This window comes from Cnephaeus nilssonii, assembly GCF_951640355.1.
Source record: "Cnephaeus nilssonii genome assembly, chromosome: 15".
NCBI lineage: Eukaryota > Metazoa > Chordata > Mammalia > Chiroptera > Vespertilionidae > Cnephaeus > Cnephaeus nilssonii.
Window position 1 is genome coordinate 30,911,475 of NC_137086.1, and position 15,627 is coordinate 30,927,101.

Genomic DNA, 15,627 nt, shown 5'->3' on the forward strand with positions numbered 1-15,627 from the left:
GGGTTCTCTGTGTAGAACTCAGTGAATGTGTTTTGAATGTTCACCTTATAATCTCCAAGAGAAGAAAGGGAAAAGGTTAAGCTACACAAACCAGCATAACTTACGCTGCTGCCTTCACCTCTCCAGTATCTTCCTAGGAGGATTAACTATGCAATGGGCTGACTACTTCAGATCTAGAACTGGAAAAGAATTGTGCACAAACTTAACGAAATATCTGACAGTAATTTCCCCCCTTTTACCACATGTGAAAAATGGATTTTATTATTTTTATACTAATTTTATTAGTCACATAGTATGCATTTCATGATGACAAAGTGGCAGCTTTAAAAAAATTAAGTTCCAGAAATCCATTCTGACTTTTATAACTCTAAAACATTTCATGATTCTGAAAAAAGTATTTAGAACAGCATGTCATAGTGGTACACCACAAAATGTAGTTATGAACTTAAGAAGTCTATACACACACACACACACACAACCTGTCAAGGAGCAAAGTTCATTTTAAAAACTAATATTTTAAAGTTCATACATTTAAAAAATTAAGTATTTTATTATAGAGTAAAACTTTCAAAACAGTCTCTAAAATGACTTCTATATCTTTCTTCATAGAGTAATCATCGTATTCAACTTTGCTCATTGAATGCCAACTAACAAAATAGGAATTAACTCATTTTTGAGTCATATAAGCCACAAAACCCCAATGAACTCTAACAAAGCATTTTGTGAATTAGAGTGAGGATGGAGGAAATATAAAGACATTAAAAAAATTCCACATCAGGTATCAACTGATGGTAATATGAGCCTTTTACAAATGCTACTGTATATGCTTGGGTGGAATATGAGCGGAGGCTAATTTTGGGACATAACTCTATTATGCTGTTTCATTCACTTGTCTAAAGGCATGAAAGGATGTTAATTTATGTAGCTTTTGTGTTTTTGGTGACTCATTCTTCTTCCCTTGTAAAGGAGAATTTACATATAATTAGTGAGCTAGATTTTTTTCTGCTTTTGAAATTCATTGGCTCTTGTTCCTTAGATAAAAGGAAAGGGATTTTATTGTTGTTCCCCTATCTCTACCCTCAATTTTAGAGACAAAATGTTTTATTTTATTATTTATTTGTTTATTATGTTTGTATTGATTTGAGAGATAAAGGGGAAGAGAGAGAGAGAGAGAGAGAGAGAGAGAGAGAGAGAGAGAGAGAGAGAAAACACATCCATTTGTATGTGCCCTGACTAGTGGTAGAACCTACAACCTTGTCTTATTATGGCGATGGTCTAACCAACTGAGCTACCCAGCCAGGGCAAGACAAAATGTTTTCTAATTAGAAAGATCGAGTGCTTTTCAAAATCCTTTCTGGCCTTTCATCAAGTTAATTATTCATGTGTCTGCCCCTGGACCTGTTCTGTTGTCTGTTATTCCCCTTCTCAACCATCCCCGGCTCCCCATCTCGGTCTTTTGCTGCTGTCTTAAGCATCAACTGCAAGATTTCTCAAGAAATGATTGGGAAGAAAGCGATTAGTGCTATACACTTACACAATCCATTCAAAAGTCATTTTCTATTGATTAAAAATGATTAGCATCTACCTAACTGGTAACATTATTATGCCGATTATTTTTCTGTTAGTAGAATGCCACACTCTCCCTTCTGTACTCTACCATTGTAGGGGCTGGAAGCCTGGAATGCCATTCCCCAGAATCCTTTACCAACTGGCTCCCAGTCAGGTCTGGACAATGGGAGTCACTGGAAGAGAAGAAGCCATTCTAGTCTGGCACCCGTGGTAGGGTGGCTCAATGGGCACTGGGGACATGATGCCCCTTCTGTGAAGGTTCAGTTCCTACACTGGCCACATAGTGACCTCCAGCCCCAGATGCAGCTGGGGGCTCAGCCCGAGAGTGGTGGTAGCAGCTTTCTCATCTCTGGGTAACGTTCCTTTTTTTCTTCCTCTTTCTCTGCTAGCCCTTCCAGCACCTTGTAACCATTTTCTAGAATTAAACCCCTTTCTGTTTGAACTATGTCCAGTGATTTCTGTTTTCCTGACTGGGCTGATTGGACTGATTATAGACCAAACAATTTCCTAAACTACCAGAGCTTTGTGAGTGAAAATAGTGTAACGTTTCTCTGGAAACTGTTCCTCCCCACAAACTGTTATCAGGCGTTTTATGCAGTTGTTAGTCCTAAGCACACGAGGCTCCACCAAATGCAATGGACCGTGGAGTTTGAGTCCTGTTTCCGGGGTACATATGGGATACCTCATGTGTAGTTCAGACACTTGGAAATGTGGCCATGGGCAGCAAAGTCCTTGGCCTATGGGAAATACAAATACTGTAGCTTGGTTTATGCTGTTCAGAGATACCCTAAACTGTTTTATATTATTGCTTGAGTTCACATTATTGTTTTGTTAGTAAAATGTTTTCCTAAGAAACAATGCAAACTTAAACTGTGAGTTGGTGGGGACCAAGACAATAAGATTATATTTTATCAAGATTCTAGACTAACCTTCTCGGTTACTGGTCTGAGGGAGGTATAGCATCTTGTTTCTGCTCCTTCTTGAAGAGTCTGTGAGTCACCTCTCTCACCTCTATTAGAATGGCCTCCACACCACCAGGCTCAGCATCTTTATGGAAACTTGAGTTCTTTCAGGTATTCAGCAAGTACAAGATTTCAATATTTTCACTATCTGGATTCCAGCCATGGATGATTTCATTGAAAATTAGCTTTTTCAATTTTCATTTACTTAGGCAGCTACCGTTATTCGTAACTACTTAAGATGGACTTGAATGATGAATTATTTTATGAGATGATGAAGCTTTAGCTTCAAATGAATGTTCCAACCTCTGTAAAAATAGTACTTTTCAATTTCTTAATTAAAAAATAATTCCCTGAAATTATTCCTTAATCCTATTAGGTTTTTTTGAAACCATAAAGCTTTTCAAGTATACATTCAAATTGCTCCTACAGAAATACAAGAAGCTACACATGCAGTATTGTTACAATAGTATAACCTCCAAATCTTAAAATTTTAATAATAATGGAGCTGGATGTGGAGACTGCATGTAAAACTGGTATATACTGAAGTGTATATTTTTAGCAAGTTTCAAGTGTAATTACAGTAATGGATTCAGTAAAATGGCTTCATTTTCGAAAGGCCGTTCAATGATATAGCTGCAATTTCCATACTAAAGCACCAACTCTATTCTTATAAGTCTCATTACATATTTTTTGCAAGCTCTTCTTGATCATTTTTTCACCCATGACCATTTTATTGATATAATTATCCATCATTATACATGGCAAAATTTTCATGTCCAATAATTGAACCAAATTACTTCTTTTTAAAAGAACTATAAAAAATTCAGTAGGTTTGGATGCAAAATTACTGACACCTAATGGCAGCTAAAAGCATGTAAACAAAATGGAACAACAAAAACAGCAAAATGCCAATGACAGGAAGAACAGCTAGCTTCTTGGAATGGCAAAAGAAGGTAGCTCAGACAGGAGGTAAGTATTAAACTACATTTTAAAAATGCAAGTATAAATAAACTTGCAGAAGTGAGCAAAGACTAATACTGGCTATCAGTTGTCAAAATACTGGCAAGTGGAATTTATTTATGTGTAATAATAAAATGTTTAGTGGTGAAAATGTTCTGGGTTTTTAATGTACCCATACTGATTAAATTTCATACCTTGAAGCTGTGCTGTCCAATATGATAGCCTGTAGCCACATGTGGCTACTTAAATTTAAATTAATTAAAATAAACATTCAGCCCCTCCTTTGCACTAGCCACATTTCAAGTCCTCAGAGCCACGGTGTACACTGGGACACATTGGACACGTGGCAATAGAACATTTCCATCAGAGTAGAAAGTTCTGTTGAACAACGCTGTGGTCCATCATGAGGAGAAGCATCATAACGGAGCTTTATCAATATTATTCATCTGGAAGTTTACCACAAATACTTTTGTTATTATCCAAGCCATGAGTTACTTCTAGAGACAAGATATAGAACTAGATATAACAGGGCCAAATTCATTATTGCTTCCCCCCTCCCAGAAAGACTTCTTTGGAATATTATCTACAAACACCTTTGAAATGCAATAGCTTATTGTGAAAAATACATAGGAAGCCACTTTTGACTTGGTATAACATTTCAGATTCTGAATCCCTAGGCATAATTTCATTCTCTCCATGATTGAGCAGAGCAGTTGAGAAAAATAGAATATTTTGTCTGCTTTATGTAATAGTATAACCCATAGCATATCTAGACAGAGATAATCTTTTATAATGGGTTTGGCAGGCATTTCTTTAACATATTTGTGTAGGAAAAATAACCTTTATTACACTTCTTTAAGGTTTTGAATTATAAAACATCTCTACTGTAATATAAGCATTTATTTATTTTCATTAAAATATTTAAAAATAGCATTTTTTTCAGAACTGCTTTAGGAACATCATAATAAAATAGATAAAAGCCATTACATATTTATTCTGGAACATAAAACACAGAAAATGGCTGGATGCTATCCAATTCTTTCATGAGCTAAATATAGCTCTGACACTATAATCCAATAAAGATGTGACACACCAAAAACATTTATAGACAATCCTTACTTGTGAATATTAGACACAAAACAAATAAAATGCTAGCAAATCTAGTTCAAAATACACTAAAACTTTAACCCATTGAGGTCAAGGAGAATTTACCTCAGGCTGGAAAACTAGCAATATAAGAAAACTTATTAGTAAAATAATGGTATCAGTTCAGTTGATTAAATAAGGAAAATCAAGTGAGCCTCTCAGTAGATACTGAAAGGCCACTAGATGAAATTCAACATCCTTTTGTACTCTTTTTTTGAATCCTCAAGATATGTTTTTCCCATTGATCTTTAGAGAGACAGTGGAAGGGAGGGAAAAGGGAGAGAAAGAGAGAGAGAGAGAGAGAGAGAGAGAGAGAGAGAGAGAGAGAGAGAGACTCACACACAGAGAGAGAAACATCAATGTGAGAGAGACACATCGACTGGCTGCCTCCCACACGTGCCCCCATTGGGGCCATGATCAAACCTGCAACCGAGGTTTGTGCTCCTGACCTGGAATCAAACCGGCGGCCCTTTGGTCCTGGGGCCTATACTCCAACCACTGAGCCAATCCAGCCAGGGCCCCATTTATAATCTAAAAACGTATGACTGTGTAAAATTAAAATAAACACGATGAGCATTCCAAATAAAAGTAAATTAGATATAGCAAAGATATATTATTTATCATTATTTTATATTTTTATGTCATTAGCCAATGTAATGAAGTATGAAAAAGAAATAAGAGCAATAAACAATGGAAAGGCAAATACAAGAATGTTATGATCTTTTTCAGATTATATAATTGCATAGCAAGAAAATTAAAAAGAAGTAATTCATAGTTATTTCTTAATAAAAAATACAGAGATTAACTCTGCAAAGATCAATATATTTCTGTAAAATCGTCAAAATTCTGTTTGAATATCTGTAAAATAAACCCATTCCCAAGTAAAATTCTTAATGAGCGACATCTATGATCTTTATAACTGAGACATCTAAAATGAAGACTTAAGAAAATGGGGAACATATCATGTTCTTTCATGGGAAAAATAAATATCATAAGGATCTTGATATTTTTCAAATTAACTTATAGGTTTGATGCAATTCTAATTAAAACATTATTTTTTGAGGCCTAAATTCATAGGAAAAAAAAACAAAAATACATAAAATATATTTTATTTGAAAATAAAATACATCAGATTATAAACTATATTACTATTATATAATTAAAATATTACTATGGTTAAAAACAATGCCTTTGACTAACCTCCCCTTTTCATCCCCATCCCCTGATACTAATAGGAAACCAAGTTCCTTAAGACATCTATCTGGAAAAAAAAAAAAAAAAAAGACATCTATCTGGGCCATCATGAAGCTGGGTCTTGGTAGGTGTAGATTTCTTCTCCTTTTTCTTTTTTTCTGTGGTCTGCCATCTGGTGGCCTGAATCAGCAACTATGTTTTCACTGTTATAAGTCGCCTAGGGTTGGCTGTTGTTGCTCTTTTAGTTTACACTTTTCTCTGGTTAGCCAAGGAATTAGAGGTGAGTGCATGGGTCAAAGGGCACTAAATGACATCTTCCAATCTTACTTAAAATCACTCCTATATAAAATGACATGATGCCTGGGTTTTGCAAAAATGTTGATAATTGTTGAAGCATGGTGCTTCTTTTGTGTATATTTACAAATTTGTATAGTAAAAAGTTAAAAAGAGAAACAGAAAAAACACACATTTTCTCACAATTATAAGTGCTCAATTATTATATGAAAGAATCCTCAATCTCATTGACAATAAAACCTAGGTAAATTAAAACGATTAAATATTTTTTACATTTCAGATGTAAAAAAGATTAAAACACATAGTTTTTAGTACTGAAAAGGTGTAAAAAAAATAAACACAATCTTTTGGTAAGAGTATGAGTGGGTACTGGATTTGGAAGGCAATTTAGTAACACTGCTGGAAAATTTTATAGTTCCCAAAATATTTCATATCTCTACACTCAGAATTTCACTTCTCTTTTAAGAAACAACTCTAGCAAGAATGAAAATATAAATGTACACTGATGTTTACTGTAGCATTGTTTCTAAGAGCAAAATATTGGAAATGCACAAGAATAAGATATTAAATAAAGGTATTTCTATATAATTATCATGCCTCAATTTAAAAGAACAATTTTGTATTACTATTGAAAATATTATTGGAAAATGAGGTAAAAACAAGTTGTATAAATGGGAATGGCTTCATTTTTGTTAAGTAAGATAATATTTGTTAATAGTGCATTTAAAGTAATCTGGAAGCCAATAACCACACAATTACAGTGGTTTTCTTTGTTGGTAATCAAAATAGGAGACTTTTGCTTTCTTCATTGTGTATGTTCTATGATGTTTTAGTTTCTCACATTCTATATAATGAAAGCCTAAGCAACCATTACGACGGAACGACCAGAATGACTGGTCACTATGATGCGCACTGACCACCACGGGGCAGACGCTCAATGCAGGACTGCCCCCTGGTGGTAAGGGGGAGTGCTGCTCAGCCAGAAGCCAGGCTCATGGCTGGCGAGTGCAGCAGCAGTGGTGGGAGCCTCTCCTGCCTCCTTGGCAGCACTAAGGAGGAGCGAGCCGAACAGTAAGGAGCAGCAAGCAGGCGGGTGGTAAGGAGCGAGGGGTCCCAGACTGTGAGAGGGCACAGGCCAGTCTGAGGGACCCCTCCCCCCCCACCCCCCACACAGTGCAAGAATTTTGTGCACCGGGCCTCTAGTGTACATATAATACTTCTCCAACAGAAAAAGCAATGAAGATAAAATTTTAAAGTAAATAAATTAAAGAGTGTTTTCCTGCAATCCTTTAAAAAAATCTTCCATTTTTAAGCCCAGTTCTCTACTGCCTCCCATATCAGGATGGTTCTCAGTCAGGATTGTCTCACCTCTTCTGAAGGTAGAAGAGGCTTTGTCATCCTGTTTTGTTTGAGAGTCTTGACCTCAATGTCCTGGGCTCCATATATGAATCTTGAAATTTTCTTTACTCTTTCTCCTGGAATATTCTAAAAGAAACTAGAGCAAATTAGAGACTCACTGGCTTCCTTACTATGCCAGAAGCCCAAACTATCAAGTTTATCAAGCCCAAACTAGTGGCCTCCAGAGGGGTGCACAAAACGATTCATTGGCACTCAGGAAAAAGTATTAGAATTTCAACCTATGCATTTTTATCTTATTCTTTGTTAATTTCAAATTTTGAGTTTTGTTTTTTAATTGTATATTATACAATTATTTTATTCATATATGTATATGTACATGTAAATAGTTTGTTAGTAAGTATACCTTCACATATTAAGGGGAATATTCAAAACGTTTTTTTACTGATGAAGTATCTAGCCAAAAAAAATTAGAGGCCATTAATTTAGACTATAGATGCTTTTAAGAGAACTAAAAGCAGATTTAAAGTACACACAAACATGTTCTACAAATTCATTATCCTCTCCAAAGTCACCAATATATTAGTGAAAAGGAGAAAAAAACCCCGGGAAATAGGTGAGAAAATATAATTAAAGACAAATGCAAGAGTCAACTTAGTAGGTAATAAAAGGTAGAAGGAAAGAGAAGAAAGTAAAACAGGAAAATTTTCTACACCTACACAAATAAAACAATGAAAAATATAACAAAGAAAGGGAGGTGAAATAAAAAGAAGAAATACTTCACAAAAGAGACTGACTATTTAGAGATGAAATGAATAAGCAAACTTGAATGTACTATATCTAGAGCTCTTTATTTCAGTATCTGGCATAGTGCTTGGCACATAGTAAGCACTCAATGAATAAAGAAATGATTTTAAGTCATGCCATTTTACATCGAATGAATGTATTTAGTCATGATTTGAAAGGTTACTGTACTTTTATTATTTCTTTCCTACTAATATAAATCAAGCTGCTGAATATTTTATAAGTTATGAGGATTAGAAAACAAAAGACATTGAAAAGAGAATGGAAATTCTCTGGTGCTATATCTGCAAATGCAATAAAAATCTAAAAGTTCATTGTAAAACTTGAAGATATGGCAGGTAATTATTTACTTGCCAACTCATGGAAATTTTCTCCATCCCTTTGCTGTTATATAAACCAAATAATCAAGTAAGAATATTTGCAAAGAACCTATAATTTAGAACTTCTAAAAAGTCTTGCTATAACCAGAATAAAAGCAATTCATAGTGACTTTTTTTCTCTCTTTACTTGAAAGCTGACTTTGGAGTAGCAATTAGATAGTTGATTAGTCATGTTTTATATTCTCCATAAATTACATATGAAAATGACACTTCTATTGCATCAGTATTTTTAGGCCTATTGCTAATAATAACTGTAAGCCATCTGATCTAAAATGCAAGCATGTTTTGTTAAAGTTAAAAAAAATCTGCTCTGCCAGCACTCAAACCTTTACTCTCTCCCCAGAAGCAGAAAAGGGAAATGGATTACTTTTAGGCAAATATGAGACACTGTGAGATCATCATTCACATATTCATTAAATGTTCATTGTGGGTCTCTTTGAGCCAAGCATTGTGTTGGCCTTTTAAACACATTTGTGAAATTAAAGATTCTGCTTCTTGAAGAACTTGAAATCATTTCTCTAATCTCCCTTGATTAAATCAGCAATCTCCAAAGTATCAGAGATATATTTGTGCATGTGTATACATATGTAGACACATGGATGTAAAAATAATAAAAAGAATACATTTAAGCATGATTATTGCAGGATGCACAATACTTTCTCTTTAAAAAACTACATAGATACAAATGTCTTTAAAAACTGCATACTGTGCAATTTAGCAATTCTACTTTTAGGAAGGTTAAAGATTAGGTGCAAAGATTTAGTTACAAGAGTGCTCACTGTAAAATTATTTTTAAAATAGTACAAGAAACAGTCTAGATCAGGCGTCCTCAAACTACGGCCCGCGGGCCACATGCGGGAGTTTTTGCCGTTTTGTTTTTTTACTTCAAAGTAAGATATGTGCAGTGTGCATAGGAATTTGTTCATAGTTTTTTTTTTTAAACTATAGTCCGGCCCTCCAACGGTCTGAGGGACAGTGAACTGGCCCACTGTTTAAAAAGTTTGAGGACCCCTGGTCTAGATCAATACAGGCTTATTTAAGTAAATTGTGCTGTGTTCACACCATGGGAAAGTAGGTGCTCTATAAAACTAAATAGTTTGTGTCCCCATAAAATGTATATGTTGAAATCCTAGCCCCCAATGTGGTGGTATTAGGGGGTGAGGCCTTCGGCAGGTGATTACGCCATGAGGGTGGAGCCCTCATAATGGAATTAGTGCCCTTATAAAAGGGACCCTGGAGAGCTCCCCTACCCTTTCTGCCTCTGAAGACACAGAGAGATGCCATCTGGGAACAAGGAAGCCGGCTCTCGCCAGACACTACCGTCAATCTGCTGACTCCTTGGTCTTCAGTTTCCCAGCCTCCAGAACTGTGAAAATGAATTTCTGTTGTGTATAAGCCACCAGTCTATAGTGTTCTGAATATAGCAGCCTGAGCTAAGGTACTAGGTAACATTAAAAAGGCTCATGTAGTGCTTGCTTTGGCAGCACATAGACTAAAATTGGAACTATACAGAGAAGATTAGCATGGCCCCTGCTCAAGGATGACATGCACATTCGTGAAGCACTCCATATTTTTAATTTTTTTAAAAAAGGATCATGTAGAAATGTCTTGATTTGAAATGGAAAATGTTCTGTGATATAATATAAAGTGGAAATGGGAAGTTACCTTGTTGCTTAAGTCTCAAATACAGGGAAGTGCAAGCCCTATTTTGGCTCTGACCCTGGGCAAGAAATTTGACCCCATACAGTCTCAGTTTTCCCATCTGTTATGGGCTGAATTGTGTTCCCCCTCCAAATTAATATGCCCAAGAACGAACCCCTAGTACCTAAGAGTTTGACTGTATTTGGAGATAGGGCCTTTAACGGGGTAATTCAGTTAAAATGAAGCCTTTAGTGGGGGCTCTAACCCAATATGACTATGTAGGGAAGGGAAAAAAACTTCCTCTATCCTCTTAGGTTTAACTGAGGCCTTTAATTCACCAGGACCTGTGAATTAAACTGACAAAAGACAAATTAAATATTGTATTAATATTTTAAAGTTTTATGTGTATGGGCTTCACAAAAAAGAAGTGAAAATGTCAAAGAGCAGACAGACTTGGGGGCTTACATACTATTTTAATAAAGGGTGATAAATTGTGGAGAAGTGAGTAGCAAAGGAAAGGGGATTTGGGCTTCTAGAGCTGGTAAACTACAAGAGTGACTAGGAAATACACGGGGGTGGGTTAAGATATCCTCCAATGGAAGATAAGATTACTTTTGTAAGGTCTGTTCATGCAGACTCACCTCAGCATTGACTCGTCTTCTCCAGAGATAGGAGTGCTCTCCTATCCTCTCTCCCTGGAATAGGGACTGTGCTTTTTTCATAGGAGATTTATGCCCTGCTTTCACGCAGATAGCAGAGAGCTCTTCCTGCGCCTGCTGTCCCTCAGTTGCCTTCAGCTGAAAACAATTGATATGCCAAAGTGGCATATTTGAGGGTATCATATTCTGATCTCCTTTGACTGATATCCTTCTGGAAAAGTATTTGAATATGGATGGGTGAAGATGGAAGACCTTATGGGCACAGCAAGAAGGTGGCATCTAGACGACAACGAGAGGGGCCTTAGAAGAAGCCAACCCTGCTGGCACCTTGATCTCAGACTTCTCAGTCTCCACAACGGAGAGAAAATAATATTTTGTTGTTTCAGCTACCCAGTTTATGGTAGTTGGTTACAGCGGTCCTAGCAAAACAGTATACCATTTATCAGATGGAAAACCACCTTAAAAACATCTTCACTTAGCTCTCAAGGTTGCACTGAGTCAAAAAGATATAAATCCCTTTGTAAATTATAAAGTACTACAGAAATGGGAGTAATTGTTACTCATATGGTAGCTGAACAACCTGCAGGAATGCACTCCTCTCATTAAGACTGAGCTTTTAACCCGTTAGTATGGCAGAGGCTCAGTTCTCAGACAGGAGATGGGGAGAAACAGGAGACTTAAGGAGGACTGCAGTAAAGAACACAAACAACTTGCCAATGAAAGAAGAGAGGCAAAACAAAGAGAATGGTTTCTTATATCCATGCTGCAAGGTGGTAAAAACAAAACAACAACCCACCTAGATTACCTATAATAATAATAGCTAATATGCATTGAGTGTTTATTAACTACCACACATGGCCTCAAGTATTTTTTATATGTGTTCTCTAATTAAATCTATCAACTCTATGGTAAAAGCACAGATGTGTGTGTGTGTGTGTGTGTGTGTAAAGATATATGTTTATTTGTGTGTCTGTGTCTATATGTTATCTATTTTAGTCCTTCTGTTACAACGCATATCTTCAATATGAAATTTTTTTGCTATGTAGTAGATAAAAAGCAATAACATTGCCAAAATGAGATGTCATGATTTTTCAAGAAATGACTATGCCCGCACTACCACAAAACATGTAGAAACACTACCTGACAGAGCAGAGTGTCCTATGGTAAAATATACAACACCCACTCACCACCCGCCTCATCTTCTTACTCTTAACGCAGTGTATGACATGCATTGTCCTAAGAGTGTATGCACTGTTCTTTTGAATTTTTGTTTATTTCATGATGAGCATATTGAGTATATTGTATTAAACCTGTATAAGCACCCTGGTTATAAGAATCCTAGGTAGTGAATAAAAAGAAAAGCCTTCAGTTGAAATAATGAGATGTTTTGAAATAAAGGAGAGAATTTACAGGCCCGAGGGAATCCACATTGTTCACATTCAGGGACAAGGGTGAGAAAATAAACGAAAGGAGCGCTGTGCATCCCAGTTATCATCTGCATCGAGTGGAATTGGGAAGCTTTGAAGAGACTGCAGATAAGGACTCCCATGCCACATAATGCCAATCCAGCTGAATAGCACTTTGTTTCCAATAGTCTCCAGGCTCATTAGGAACCATACAAGCAACTTCTTTATGAAAAGAGGAGATTCTCACAACAAAGTGAAATTTCTATTTTAGGCTCGTTTAGGAAACAGAAAAACAGAGCAATACACCAGAGTAATCCAACTCTGATATCACAATATTTTACTCTAAGGATGATGAGGTCCCTCTTTCCTTTTACCTCTTCTCAGTAATAGAAAAATTACAACACATTACCACACTGATTTCAAGCAAATGGTGTTTGGAACATGGCTATCCACTAAGGAAAATAATTAACACATTACCTCCCATTTAAAGTAGGCATGGAAAATATAAAACTTCTCTATGGCAAAAGACATAATGAACTAAAAGACAAATGACAGCCGAAACCGGTTTGGCTCAGTGGATAGAGCGTCGGCCTGCGGCCTCAAGGGTCCCAGGTTCGATTCCTGTCAAGGGCATGTACCTTGGTTGCGGGCACATCCCCAGTGGGGGGTGTGCAGGAGGCAGCTGATCGATGTTTCTCTCTCATCGATGTTTCTAACTCTCTATCCCTCTCTCTTCCTCTCTATAAAAAATCAATAAAATATATTTAAAAAAAAAGACAAATGACAAACATGTCATTGTCACATGTGTCAATGGGTTAAAATTCTTATAATAATGTGTAATAAGCTCTTACAAATCAGTAAGGTAAAAAAAAAAGAACATCCCAGTAAGAAATGATCAAATAAATGATAAAAAGATAACACAGGAAGAAACACAAAGTCTAATCAACATGAACTAGAGCTCAATTTCAAATTTAAAATATGCAAATTAAAATTATGCATCATTTTTAACCTAGTAGATTGGCAAAAACACATTAAAACGATTTTAAAAATAGGTTCAGCCCAGCCAGTAAGGTTCAGTGGTTGAACGTAGACCCATGCACCAAGAGATTGCTGGTTTGATTCCGGGTCAGGGCACATGCCGGGGTTTTGAGCTCCATCTTCAGTAGGGGGCATGCAGGAGGCAGCCTATGGTTGCTTCTATCTCTCCCTTTTCCTCTCTCTCTAAAAATCAATAAAAACGTATTTTAAAAAATAGGTTCAGCCGTGGCCAGGTGGCTCAGTTGGTTGTGTGGTAGGCAGTTAGACAGACATGAGCAGAACATGAACTATGGGCCAGGTACAGGAGGTTATCAGGGTGGAAAGCCCCAGGAACCTAGCAAAGGACAATTGGAAGTGGGGGGGACTTCTCTCCCAGGGTGACTTTCTCTCCCCTAGCATGTCCCTGGCCCTGAGGTTTGGACCCCTTCACCTTTCCTCCCTAGAGATAACATCTCGGCCTCAGCTGTGTTTCAGCTCCAGGCCCAGAGAAGCAGCAAAACCAGACAATCTACACCTGGCTGACCTCAGGACCAGCTGCATTGAATAATGACCCCTGTCCTGTGCTGACCAATAAATCAGTGGAGACCACAACTCTGAAAGGACACACCTGGAAAACTGCTGAATATTCTATTGAGATCTTCCCCTGGGACCTCCTCTAAAATCTTCACCCTTAAAACACTGAGGACAGAAGACCCAGTGCTCCTGGGAGCACACGGTGCCTTTCCCTTTCCCTTCCCCCTCATCCTCCCTGCCCCAGGCGTTACCATTAGCTCCCTCACTCCCAAGCTCCAAGGCCCTTCCTTTACCTCTATAACTTGTTTCCTAAGCCCATTTCTTCTAGGTATTACTTTTTCTACCTCTGTGATTTACCAAATAAATATTCTGTTATAGTTTGGGTCTTGGCAATGAATTCTTTCCTAACCAGAACCCCCTAGTACCAAGGTTGCTGAACTCAGGTTTGGTCTGACGGTAACAGTCAGACACCTGGTGCCCTTTTGCTGCCCAGAACAGTTGGAGAGTTGTCGCTGGAGCGTTGTCCAGTATATCAAAAAGATTGCGGTTTGATCCCCCTCCAGGCACGTGGGTGGGGGGGGCAACACATTGATATTTCTCTCTCACATCCTCTCTCTTACGTCAATAAATATGTCCTCGGGTGAGGATTAAAAAAAAAAAAAAGGGTTCAGTAATTTTACCTCTCCCTTCGAGAATGAATTTATTCAAAGGAAATGAGATGGGTTAAACATATATGTGCAAGTGTGTTCATTACAAAATTGTTGATAAGTTTAAAAAATTGAATTTCATCTAGCAATTGTGAATTGGTCAAATCAAAGTATATAAATTTTCATTTAGCAATTCTGCTGGAGTCTACCCATTGGAATAGTCATTAAAACCAAGTTCTAAAGAAACAAAGATTTTTATTTCCGCCATTTGTAGAAGAGAAAAATGGCACAGTACACCCACATCAGGGAGGGAGAAAAGAAGAAAAAAAAACTGCACACTAATGATCACATTTATGCATCCATGTAAGATACTGTGTGTATACACAAGGGGAATAAAAATGGATTGAATGGTAGGTTATAGAATACTATGCAGCTGTAAAGAAAGGACTTTATAGTTTTAGATGAAATTATGACCACATATTAAAATTTTTAAAAGTTCCGTAACTGTGCATATATTATGTCTCTTTTTATGTAAATATATAATGTTGTTCGAAGACATTCTGGGACTCCAAGCACCTTGACCATGGACACCCCTCTAATGGTTGATTTGATGTTATTGGTTACTTAAACGCTTACTTAAATGAATAACTTTGTTTTTGCCCTTGAAAAGTTCCTAATTTTAGTTTTAGTTATTATTATTATTATTTTTTCTATCTATGCATCAAAGGTTCAAGACCCGCTTGGAGCTTCAAGAGGCCAAGACTGCAGAGCCAATCAGCAAGTCTTACTGGTAAACAACCCTTTAATTAGTAACGCTTCTGGGCCTGCACATTTGCAAATGGTTGGCACTTAGTTGGGTTCAAAGCCCTTTGGGCTGGAGGCCGGGTCCCTGGAGGAACCTCCTTACCTCGTTTCCAAGCCTTGGCTCCCACGCACTTCTCGGAAGAGGGAACGTGGAGAGTCCTGCTAGGACCTCCAGCCAATGACTACACGTCTACTCTCCGTCCTAGCAACGCCGGGCCAATGGGCGGAAGGCTATCTTTTGATCCGCCACTGTT

The 15,627-nt window shown here is 37.1% G+C and overlaps 1 long non-coding RNA gene across 1 annotated transcript; it reads right to left on the reverse strand.

Annotated features, from left to right (window-relative positions):
• Positions 1-5,955: 5,955 nt before the first annotated feature.
• Positions 5,956-15,524, reverse strand: LOC307112066. Its single transcript, XR_013814669.1, has 3 exons — positions 15,477-15,524; positions 7,494-7,610; positions 5,956-6,089 (listed from the first exon to the last, which is right to left on the reverse strand). It is a non-coding gene; the product is annotated as an uncharacterized lncRNA (long non-coding RNA).
• Between the last annotated feature and the right edge of the window lie 103 nt (positions 15,525-15,627).